This window comes from Gavialis gangeticus, unplaced genomic scaffold (assembly GCF_001723915.1).
Source record: "Gavialis gangeticus isolate Ggan-Ray unplaced genomic scaffold, GavGan_comp1, whole genome shotgun sequence".
Taxonomy (NCBI): domain Eukaryota; kingdom Metazoa; phylum Chordata; order Crocodylia; family Gavialidae; genus Gavialis; species Gavialis gangeticus.
In genome coordinates this window covers 2,673,641-2,685,000 of record NW_017728996.1, presented here as the reverse complement: position 1 = coordinate 2,685,000, position 11,360 = coordinate 2,673,641, and positions in this window count along the sequence as shown.

Sequence of the window (11,360 nt, the reverse complement as noted above, 5' to 3'; positions counted from 1 at the left end):
CTTTTATTAAAACAACGAAAAAGTTGGCAAAAAGTCCTTTGCAAGCTTTTGGGCACAAACACCCTTTATCAAGCATAGAGTTTTAGCTGGCTTTTTCACTTGTGTCTTATTTTTACATATTTTCACAACCTGTCATAAGATAAAATCATTTGCGTTGTAATGAAAAAAAAAATTGATTCCAGACTGTTTCATTAAAACACAAACAGGAGGCATTTTGATCTGGGATAGCAGATGAGATGAAATAGGTGACAGTTGCCTTTAATATGTTAACCATAAAATGTACTAAAAGAAAGGTAGTCAACTATTATTATTCCGAAGCAAAAAGGTGAAATTATGAAATATTTTTTCCTAAACTCTCTTTTCATTTTATTTCATCTCAAAAATATTTCTCCAACTGGAACGTTTGGCAAAACCGATATGATTTCAAGAAAAAAAAATTGTATTGTGTGAAGCCAGCTGTTCTCAGTGATAAACTGTTTTACTGAAATATTTCATTATGAAACTATGAATCTAGTATTAACATCTAGTATGGCAGAGTACGATAGCGACAACGGTCCTATGTACTATTGATAAGGGTGGGGCAAGCACAGTTTCTATTTTAACTCCAAATACTCAGTCTACAAGTTTTACTTTAGGGCTAATATGCTCTATATTTTATCCTGTCCAAAGGAAATCCATCGTATTTTTGAGTCGGGGGGAAGTGAAATAAAATCCTTTTGGCTCTTGGTTATGGGAACACCCACCCAAACACAGACAGCATCTGAGATGCGCTCTTCCTATTTTCAAATAAGCAGCTAACCAGAATGCCGGCACTCTGCAAGATGGCCAAGAAAGCTGATACTGAACGTTTGAAATTTGGCCAGGAGTTAATCCTTACGGAGGAAATGAGCCTCTGCTTGATAAGCCACACGCAGGATTTTTAAAACCACAGCTCTGAGGTCAAAAACGGCGCTCTGAGCTCAGTGCAGCAGGGCATCCCCCGGGTGTGCAGGTGTGCATCTACATGGCGAGCGCTGGTGCAGCTAGGATGGGACGCCCGGGGTAACAATGCAGCGGTGAGCTCTGTGGCAGAAAGCCACCTTGGTTTCTCCCCAAAAATCTCTGCCCTGTGACACTGTGATTTAAATCTCTGTGCTGTGACCATTCAGTTAGGATGGGCCCAGCACACAGGGGACCACAGCCTCAGCCTGGCTCTTTAGGGAACTGGAGCTGGCTGCATTCCTGAGGGAGGGGGAAACCTGCTCCCTCTGCCTACGTGACTTGCATCACTTACCTGGGTAAGGGGTTTCTACCTGGGGAGCTGGGATCTGCCCGGTAACAGGTGATGCATTTCAGATTGGTTGGCTGACAGCCAACTGGGGCTGACCTCCGCTGGCCCAGGTGAATGAGGTCACAGGGGCTATATAAGTTAGGACGGGGAAGGAGGTGGTCTCTCCTCTCTGGCCATGAGGTGACGCAGCAGCCAGGCAGGGGACAGAGAAGCCTTAACATCTGAAACTGGCTCTCTCCCCCCAAACTCACGAGCTAGGAACCGCCTGCCTCCAAAGGGAAACTTCACCTGCCTTTGGAAGATGCTTGTGAGTAAGCTACTCAATCTGATTAGATATTTAGCTGGAAGTATCACAGATGCGTAATCAAAAGGCTACCACAGCCAGACTGTTTGCTCTTTAGGATTTCTAGATATTGCTCTATCCTGTACCCTAGTTTACCCTACCCCCTGTAATCAATAAAGTTCTCCTTTTTGACTGGTGTGGGAGACTTATTGAGGGGTGGGTCTAAATTATGCCTAAGAGACCCCTTAGGTCTGCGGACTAAGGGAGACTATACCTTTTTGCCCCCGGACTTGGGGAAGTACCCCAAGTGCCTGTACTGGGTTGAGTACCCGTGGGACTTTAGGCCTGTGTTACCCCAAGGACACAGGGCCGCGAGACAGTCCATTCTTGGGGTGGTGGCGGCACGTTACCCCCAGACTAGCGAGTGTGCTCCGGGAGAGGGGTCAGCCGGACATAAGGCGCCCCTAGGGAGGTATTCGGAGCCTGGAAGGTGGTCGGGCGCAGGGAGGTGGGTGGCTCAACGCAGGAGCACCCCCTACTGGCCCGCCTCACGTGGTGGAAACAGCGGAGGGATACGAATACCCAGCTGTGTTCCTGAGGTGGGATCTCTGCACCCTCCACAAGCTCCGTTGCAGCAGTGCTCCCTGCAGGGAAACCTGGACAGGCGCCTGATGCTCGCACCTTTGCTTGAGGAGAGGTTTGCACCAGGTATGCTTTGTGTGCGTGCACAGCATCTGGTGCTGCCAAGGCACCAATCATTCCCAGTTCTGCCCCTCCTGTACCAGTCGCTTCCGGGCCGCTTTCTGAATCTGCTGGCGGGGAGCAAGGCACCTCCCCAGGGAAGTAGGTCTCTACAAAGAATCAGCTGGATTATTCCTGCCTTAGCTTCAGCTCTGTCCCAGGCTGAGCGCCAGCTCTCCTTTGCAGTGGATCTGAAGCTCTCTGCCTTCAACAGGTCTTGCATATCCCTCATCTTCATTTTCCCCAGAGCAGTCGCAAGCCCGGGGTCTCGGAAGCGTTGCCCACCCCTCAACGTGGCAAGGGTTGCCTCATTTGGTGCGAGAAAAAGCAAGTCATTTTGCTTCTGTTTTTTTTCCCCCACCTCCAAAGAGAGTAATGACGATGGCAGCCAACCTCTGCCACTGGGATAGGCGGCCTCTGTGCTCTGGGCAGTGGTTTGGGATGACACCAGATGTTTTGCCTGCTTTCTTCTGGAATCAGGCCTGTCCTTTGGTCCCAGAAACCTCAACAACCCTCGTCTTGGATCTCACAATCCCAAGCAGTCGTGCGTGGGCAGAAGGATGCCCTTCCATCAGCCAAGGTTTTCTTCAGCTCAGTAAAGGCCAAGGCCTGATCCTGCCTGAAGTCAGTCTTGATACCCTGAGGTTCTGCACCTGCTCTTCCCACCAGGTCAGCACATGGGGAACAGGTCCACAACGGGATTTTCCAGCTCATGCTCCTATCATGCACTATACCTCTCCTGCATGGCGCTTGCATGGATGTCACATCTCTTGGTTGGATCCTGTCATCTGTCCTTGCCTTTTTTGAGTGGTCCTTGCCTTCTGATCTCCCAGGGTCAGATCCTACTCCACTTATTAGGTGCCTACGTGCAATCTTATTCCAGCCTGACCTGTGAACACAACCATTTTTGTAACGCACTTTCCTCTTAGCTTTAAACAGGGAGGAGATGGAGAGACCCACCTGTATTTATATTAACAGATTTTTAGGGACTCGAGCCGGCTGAAATAGGATGACATCTTGTCTCCTATACCCACGCAGCTGCATCGTCGGTGACATCGGGTCTGGTCCAGATTGGTGGGTAGGTCTCAGACGGAAAGAGCCAACCACCACGATCATTTTGGATACTTCCCTCGGAGGATGTTTGCGGGGTCGGAGATGTTTCCTTTTCTTTTTGCACAGGCAGATGTCAGTCCTATCATGTTATGTTGCTACTAGAAGAAAACAAGTGGGGAAAACATGTTTTGGTACAAGATTTTGTGGTTCTGGGTTGTTCTGAAGCCTTTTGATATGGCAGCAGCGGAGACCATGTGATGGTGGACTTCGACAGTGCATCTTTGTTCTTGCTGAACGATGGGGTAAGGATTTGTGGCAGAGGGTTTTCCTCTGACTTTGGATCTGAATAGAAGGGAGGCACATGTGATGATGGGTTGTTATAGTCACTCTTTGTTCTCCTTGCAGGGTGGAATAGCTGCCCTCATAATCACCGCATAACTAGGCTATTTCTGTCTGAGGCTGGCCATAGTTAAGCTTGTCTTTTTTCATCCTGCCTTTTGCCTGACTTGCATTGCTCTTTGGAGCCAGAGTCCACAACTTTCCTTAGGACACGCATTGTGTAGCCTTTGGGTGTTTAGCAGAGAGGCAATAATGTGCTCACAGCGGAATAAAAACAGTTTTATGAGCTGCCAAAAATGTCATTTGTTCTGCGAGACTCTGCTCTGTATTTTTTCTGAGCAAAGTATATGAAAATCCCGCTTAAATGACGCGTGACTTTCGTACGAATTGGGCCCAAAGCCGGTCAATTGCCACGTTTAATTAAATCCCTCGATTTACTGAACTTGAGGTGAAGCCAAGTATAGCGAACGGCCCATTCCTATAAATTTTGATGAGAAACCCAACAATGAGCCCTAGCATATGACAGGACAAAAATAAATTATTTGAATGTATTTATTGTAGTTGTGCGACACGGCCTCCCGTGTCTCCAAACATTACATTGTGCTTCCACATTCAGAGAATTGGAGACGTCCGTGGTGAGTTGATATTAAAATGTCCCGGCATAAAAAGAAAAGCGTCGTCCTTCGTTTCCGCAATGCGCCTGCATTTAAAGCCCAAGACAAATATGTGAACTAATAGAAGAGTCATAGTATTTGTGTCCCTTTTGTTAGCATTTGAAAAGCATAGCAGCCCATTTGCTGTACTCTCTTCATTATTTTCCATCCTGATGTATGGTAGTGGAAGCTAATGGCTATACGGTTTAAAATAACCTTTACTTAATGGAAGCAGCTGAAGAATAGTGGGAGGAGAGGCTTTAAAGAAAAGCAAGATCCAGTCCCCACAAATGGGCTGAAAATGAGGGTTTGCAAACAGTGGTGGTGTAGTCAATGCAGGAAATATTTGTAGCCAATAATTACTCAGTTTGGAGAGACTCTGTCAATGGTAATTGTTTAACAAGCCAAAAGCAGAGTAGGAGGCCTGGGAAAGCCTGGAGCATGCCTGACTGTCCTCCTTGTTTTGCTTGTATTTCCAGGAGGTTTTTACCACCACAGCTTGACACAAAAATCATCAGGGAGCAAAACAATCAATCCCTGGGGCCTTTTGAGATGCTTGCTAAAATTCCTGCGGGTGTGTATACACACACACACACGCACACACAGGTAAGTGAGCCATACATTGTCCAAGGCCCCATAATAAAGGCCATTTAAATTGGAAACCCTGAGTTGTTGGCTGTCTTATGCCACTCCTTTTTTTTTATTATTAATAGGTGGCACACAGAGGCAGGGCAGGAGACTCCCACTGCATCATAGAAACTGCGTCCAAGATGCAAGAATTAGCCAAGGTCCTCTTGAGCGTAGCAGCCCGTTGGGCTATAGTGTAGCAAAGACACAGCAGTTTCTATACCCCCAGCACGCGAGGGATGGACATCCAGCCACCTTTGAGTCTTGCACCCTGACTGACCAGGGCCTGTTCATAGCTCTGGGTTTGGCCTTTGCCGCAGATCCTACTCCTGCCTTTGGAGAAGTACCCCAGATCAAGCATAGCTCCTGTTCTTAGCAGCTTCCTGGCCTCTTGTGGGCTAAGATCGAGTGTAGGGTGCATCTGAAGTCCCGAACTAAGAGTCTGGGATGGAGGATGCTTGCATGTAGTATCTCGGGGCATTTGAACCCCAAAACCTCTGTGCTTGGACGGGTATATAGGATGCCTGTCAGTGGATTTGGGAGTATCTGGAGTCGCAGGTTGATAGGTCTGGGATGGAGGATGCTTGCCCGTTGTTGCGCCGTACGTGGTGTTTCGAACGATTGAGTTCTGGCTGTTCGATCCGTACGGCTTTTGGAACAATTGAGTTCTGCTCAATCGATACGATTTGGAATGGATTTGCCTCGTTTAACCTGGAACACAAAATATATTATTAAAAAAAAAAACAACAAAAAAAACCAGGCACCGTAATCACTCTTGATATCCCATCCCAAGAATCATAGATTCACGGACAAGGAGGATTGAAGGGACCTCAGGGGGTCACATCTAGTCCACCCCCCTGCTCCAAACAGGACCAGCCCCAACTACATCATCTGAGCCAAGGCTTGGTCCCCCCGGGTCTTCAACACCTCCAAGGATGGAGACTCCACCACCTCTCTGGGTAACCTGTTCCAGTGCTTCACCACCCTCCTGGCAAGAAAGTTTTTCCTCCTAGTGAGAAAGACTTAGGGTAGAGGAGGTTATTTAACATCAATAAGCAGGAAATTCTCTGGGTGGTTTTTAGATCCTCACTTCAGAAAGGAAAAAAATAATCCTGGCAGCTTTGGCTTAACCCTGATTGTTGCATCTTCACTGCAAAAAAAGGGGTGCTTTTCCATTGAGCGAGCTGTCTCAATCCTGCAGGAGATGAGGCAGGATTAGTTTTTGCGTTGAGACCATCTGTACTCTCCCAACCCACCGCTGATCTCTCCTAGCTTCGGCGAGCAAAACCCGACAGTGCCGTGTCTCCACTCGGCTTCTTCCTGGAGGGAGCGACCGTGCGATCACCTCCCACGTCTCCCAGCTCAGGAAGACCCAACTACTTAGGTGTATGAAGACCCAAAGACCAGCCATTCACGTTGAGCCTGCAGAGCTTTTCTCTGAGATTAAAGAAAATCCAGCACCAAGGACCACAAATACATTTCCCCACCAGCAGACACAGCGTAGATCTCTCTTCTGCTAAGTCTGCAGTAATTGGGAACAAAATGTCTGCTGTTTCTCTGGAGAAACCTACTTCTTAGGAACTTAAAAAAGCAGGGCATAGAAAAGTCAGGCATGAGTTTCGAGCTGCATTTCCACATTAATGAATGAAGTTGGGGCGTTGGAAGTCCTTCTTGTTTAATGGTTACTGTCAGCGGGCACTGCCTTGCTGTGGTCCGGGCTTGCATATCCTTCTGGCGTGCACAGCTCGACAGACTTGCACTTTGCAGCAGTTTAAAATAGCAGAGCTGAGCAAGGAAATGATTATTGTTTCGGGTGGGTTGGCGGGGCGGCTGGGATTGAGTCTAGAGCTGTGCAAGTAGCTGCTCTTGAGAGACCGTAAGCATTTGAGTCAGCAGCTCTTCTGGCTTTGTAACTTCAGAGAGGGACAAGGATTTGAGGGGGTTTTTTTTTTAACAATATATAATGACAAAGTTATAAATCTGCGGCTGCCCCAAAGCATAAATAGGAATAATGTGGCTGGTTGCGTCTGACCCATGAGAGGTCTTCAAAACTTTCTTCTCCTCTGTAAAATTGCAGCAGTCATGTGTGACTAGCTCTGGCAAAAAAACCACCCTGATTCTTCTCTGCATTACTCACCATCAGCTGTGTAATAACAGCTCGTTCGCAGGGCTGCTGAGGCCAACACCGGTGTTACAGACTGGAGGATTTTGCTTAGCATGGCTCTGACTTGTATAAAATTGAACCTATCTATCTAGCTAGACATTTGCCTCTCACACCATCCTATCTGATTGCCTTTATCTTTGGGGGAAACCCCCCGCCTGCAGACTGCCCACCCATATACTTCAGAGGCTGATACCCCTTCTTTTTAAAGATGCTTTTTAAATGGCAGATAAATCGGTGTGACGATGGAAAGCACTGGTGTGAAGATGGAGAGCACCGGTGTTTCCCAAGCATTTTGATTTGCATGCTGTCGTTAATGAGACAGCTGCTAGATGGAGGTAAGAAATGCAGTCTTGAAGCCTCTGCTCAGGCTATCAGTTAAGGATGTCGTTATTGAGACCCACTGAAAGAAGCCTAATGGACTCATTCAGCGGTAAGATTGCTAAATAAGCCATTTTAACACTGTAAAAAAAAAAGAAGAAGAAGTCGCAGAGAAGGCCTGGGGGAGCACGGTGAAATAAGCTGATGGATGCTAAAGGGAGAGAAGCAAACATAAATAGTCTGAAAAGATCCAAGCAAACAGCTCTTCAAATGGGACCTGTGTGGACATAGTATGAGAGACAACATGCTTCTCGGTAATTATAGTGTCACCGAAGGGAAGGAAGTAGTAGCATATTTGTTAATCAGTTAATTTGCTTCTGTCTTGATCGACAAGGAAGAAGCGGCAGTACTGCCTAAGCTAAGGATCATATGTTGGGGGAACCCAAAGGGAGAGGTGTTTAAAATAGTCTGCGGATACCAGTGGCAATAGCTGCGAAAAGATTAAGTAGAGTCTTTACAGGTATATTTTTTTGATGATAAGCCAGACTTGTAAAGGCAGGAAGGGGCCTTGCAGATGAGAACATCAATCCTATTTCTTTTTCTAAAAAAAACCAACCAAAACCTTTGGGATTTTGCAAATGATTTTTATTACTTAGACAAAGGTCTTCCTCTTGGAGGTGAGGAATCTGGCACGGCGTCAGGAATGACGATGCGGCGGCGTGTGCGATGTGTGCCTCTATGCACACCCACGAAGCACTCAGAAGTTAGGCAATTCCAGAGTTTGGGTGGTTTGTGCAAACTTAATTTCTTCCTAGCGGACGCTCTGCCTTGAGAACATGATGAATGGTGGCTGCTTGTAGCATCTTTGCCTCCTTTGTGCTAAAGCTTGGGAGGTGTAGAGGGAACCAGGCGGGGGGCTGGGGAAGGAGAAAGGATAAGTTTTGCAGCCAAAGCCAAAGAGGATGACTCACGTCTGTCTCTGCCTCCGCTGCAGCCTTCCAGTGCGAGGCTGAGCAAGTCACGTACAAAACAAAGTGGGGGATTTGGGCCCGTTTCCCTGCGTGTGCTCCGGTGAAGCACGAACCCGCAGCCTCGATGGCTCCTAACGAGACGGACTGAACCCTGGCGTCACGTACCCCAATGAGATTACTACCTCCTTGTTATCAGTCGATAGCAATTTGACTGTAAATCAGGCATTATTAAAACCACTCGGCGCTCGTCCCCGCCGATGTTTACATTAGCGTCGAGCAGATGAAAGCACGCCAGGCCGGGGCGGAGGAGGAGAATAGACCGCAGCTGTGCAAAGCACGAGCCTCAGACATCCCTGGTATCGGCCATCGCTCAGGTTCAGTCCCGGCGATGGAGCCAACAGAGGTTACGCATGCGTTTCCATGTCGGCAGGCTTTCGATCCAGCGCGGGGGAGGACAAACGGGAATTTGTTATAACAAAGCTAAGGGAAAGCTTGTTGTATGAGGTCATGGGATCCAGGGAGTCACTGTAGTTTTCTTGGATCACTCCCTCCTGCAAAATATGCATTTCTCCACTCTTGCCTTGGGCACCGTCCCCCTCTGACAGCCAAGGGGATCAGGTTCACCTGTTTTGCCTAGGAAGTTGCTTTCTGTTTGGAGTTGCCGAAGGATATCTTTATGGCTCCAATTGTACTCGGAGACAGGAACTGGCCTCCTCGCACGGCGGGAGGTGTTGCTTTCCTCAAAAGCCAGGGTGCTCGGTAATTGATAGGTTAGCATTTCCCTTTGATCTGTGGAGTTGGACGTATTTGGGTTTAGCACGCCGAGCCCATGGGGCGCGGGAAGAGGTCTGATTAGCCTTGTGTCAACTTGTTCCTATGATGCCTTGACTACCGTGGGGATATCCTGAAGAAACAGGGATCATAAACAAACACAATAATTCCCATTCCTTTGAGTGACCTGCTATTAGCAGATGGTTGTCATTTCACAAGCATATGATTATTATTATTTAAAAAAAGAACCAAAACTTTTCCTGTCCTGGGTATTTAGAGAAACGTCTTTGGCCTTCTAAAGTAGGGGTGTCGTTTTGCAAGATGATCCCGAAATGATCCACGAATTTGTTTGAAATAGGAAACAGGTTGTCGACTAAAATTCGCACACCTGGAAATGCTGGTATTTGTGAGCGGGAAGAAAGTTTGGGTGCTGTCCTGTGCTGGCCCGGAGCAAACATGACGATTTTTTTCCCTGTCACTCCCAATAAAAATAATCACGACAAGAGCCCTTAGCACATACAAAGTGTTTCCATCTTCAAAGCATTGTGGAACAACACAGCCTCTATTCATAAGAGAGCTGGCTCTGTTATGAGTCATCTCATTCCTCATGTCTTATTCTCTCTCTTTCAAATCCAAAGAGTGTTTGAAATTTCTAGATAACCTACTAGGTGTCTCATCTCAACTCCTGGTCAGCAGTGGTTCCCCCTCTGACCACCTCCCTGCCTGTGGCCACCTGGGATTTTAATGCTTCTCTGCCCTAACTGCTCATCTGCATATACTTTGAATTCATTTAACTGAAACAAGCCTGTTTAATTGGAAAGTCTTAGATTTGTTGCACATTTTTTCCCAGACAGTCTGCTGCAAACTTGCCCCAGCTGATACAACCCATAACACCATGACGCCACCTGGGTGAAGTGGTTCGTTCCTAATTTCCAAAAAGTTATAATCCTTTCTGTGTAAGGCATCTGGCTCAGACTGAAGTTTCTAAGCAAGTTTTACAAGTTAATATTATTTAAGTGGATGGGGTGTGTATACCTGCTGCAAATGATACGGGCGTGGGTGGCATTCATCCCTCGGCAAGGGCTTAAGCGGTTTAGACGCCTGCCACAGGGCCTCGTGCATACATCAGTTGGCTGTGAACCTCACAGAAAGGGGTAGTTACGGTTGATGAAAAAGCCCTAGAAAGGACTGTCATGCGTCTGCAGAAGGCGATGTACCATGCAGTTGAGTATTCCTCCAGCAATGCTATAACCCAGACAAAGCCTCCTTTTGTTTATACAGGAAAGGTATGCAACACCTTGTAGGTGCCACAACATTGATATTCTTTTAAAATTACTTAAAATCTTTGTATAAGGGCACATCTCTGATCCTCCATCCTTTGAAATTTGGCACAGCTGGGATTATTACGGGATGTGAAGCAAGGACCTGGAGCTGTCTGGTAGACCAATGTCAGAACAGCTATTACGCAGAGCTGGATGGACAGTGGAAAAGTCAGGCCATGAGTATCGGCTTGCATTTTCGGTCTTGCTCATGCCCCTTATTTCCAGCACGGGAGCAGTGAAATTGTATGGGTGACTTTCAAACTATTTGGAGAACTTGGGGGCGATGAATGTCATATTCAGGCGTGTTGCTCTCTTCTCAGGCTATGATGTTAGCTGGAGAGATGCTGAGTACTCTTCACTCAGTAGAAGTGGACTGTACCTAATGCTTTGCAGAACTGGATCTTGATTCCTTAAAAACCCATCATAAGAATGTGTATGTGTGCATATACACATGTATAATGCATACATGTATGAGGCTTTGTATGCATACACACACATATATAATATATCTTTTCTGTCTCCTGTCTGTGTGTGTGTGTGTGTGTGTGTGTGTGTGTGTGTGTGTGTACAATTGTAAAGGAAAGGCTTTAATTAAGCTATGTTTTCCTGGATCACAGAATGCTACTTGGCCATAAAATGCTGTTATAATGATCATCTGTGGGCAGCGTGTTTAGACAGAGCTCTCTTCAGACCGAGCAGTAAATGCATATTTTGCCAGGAATGCAAAATATTCTACATAACAGGAAACAATCTATCAGATCTTGGCCAGTCCTTACAACTTGTCTGATAAAGTTATTAACGTATCTTTCCTGTAATTCAAATATCCCTTTCCGCCATTATATATATAT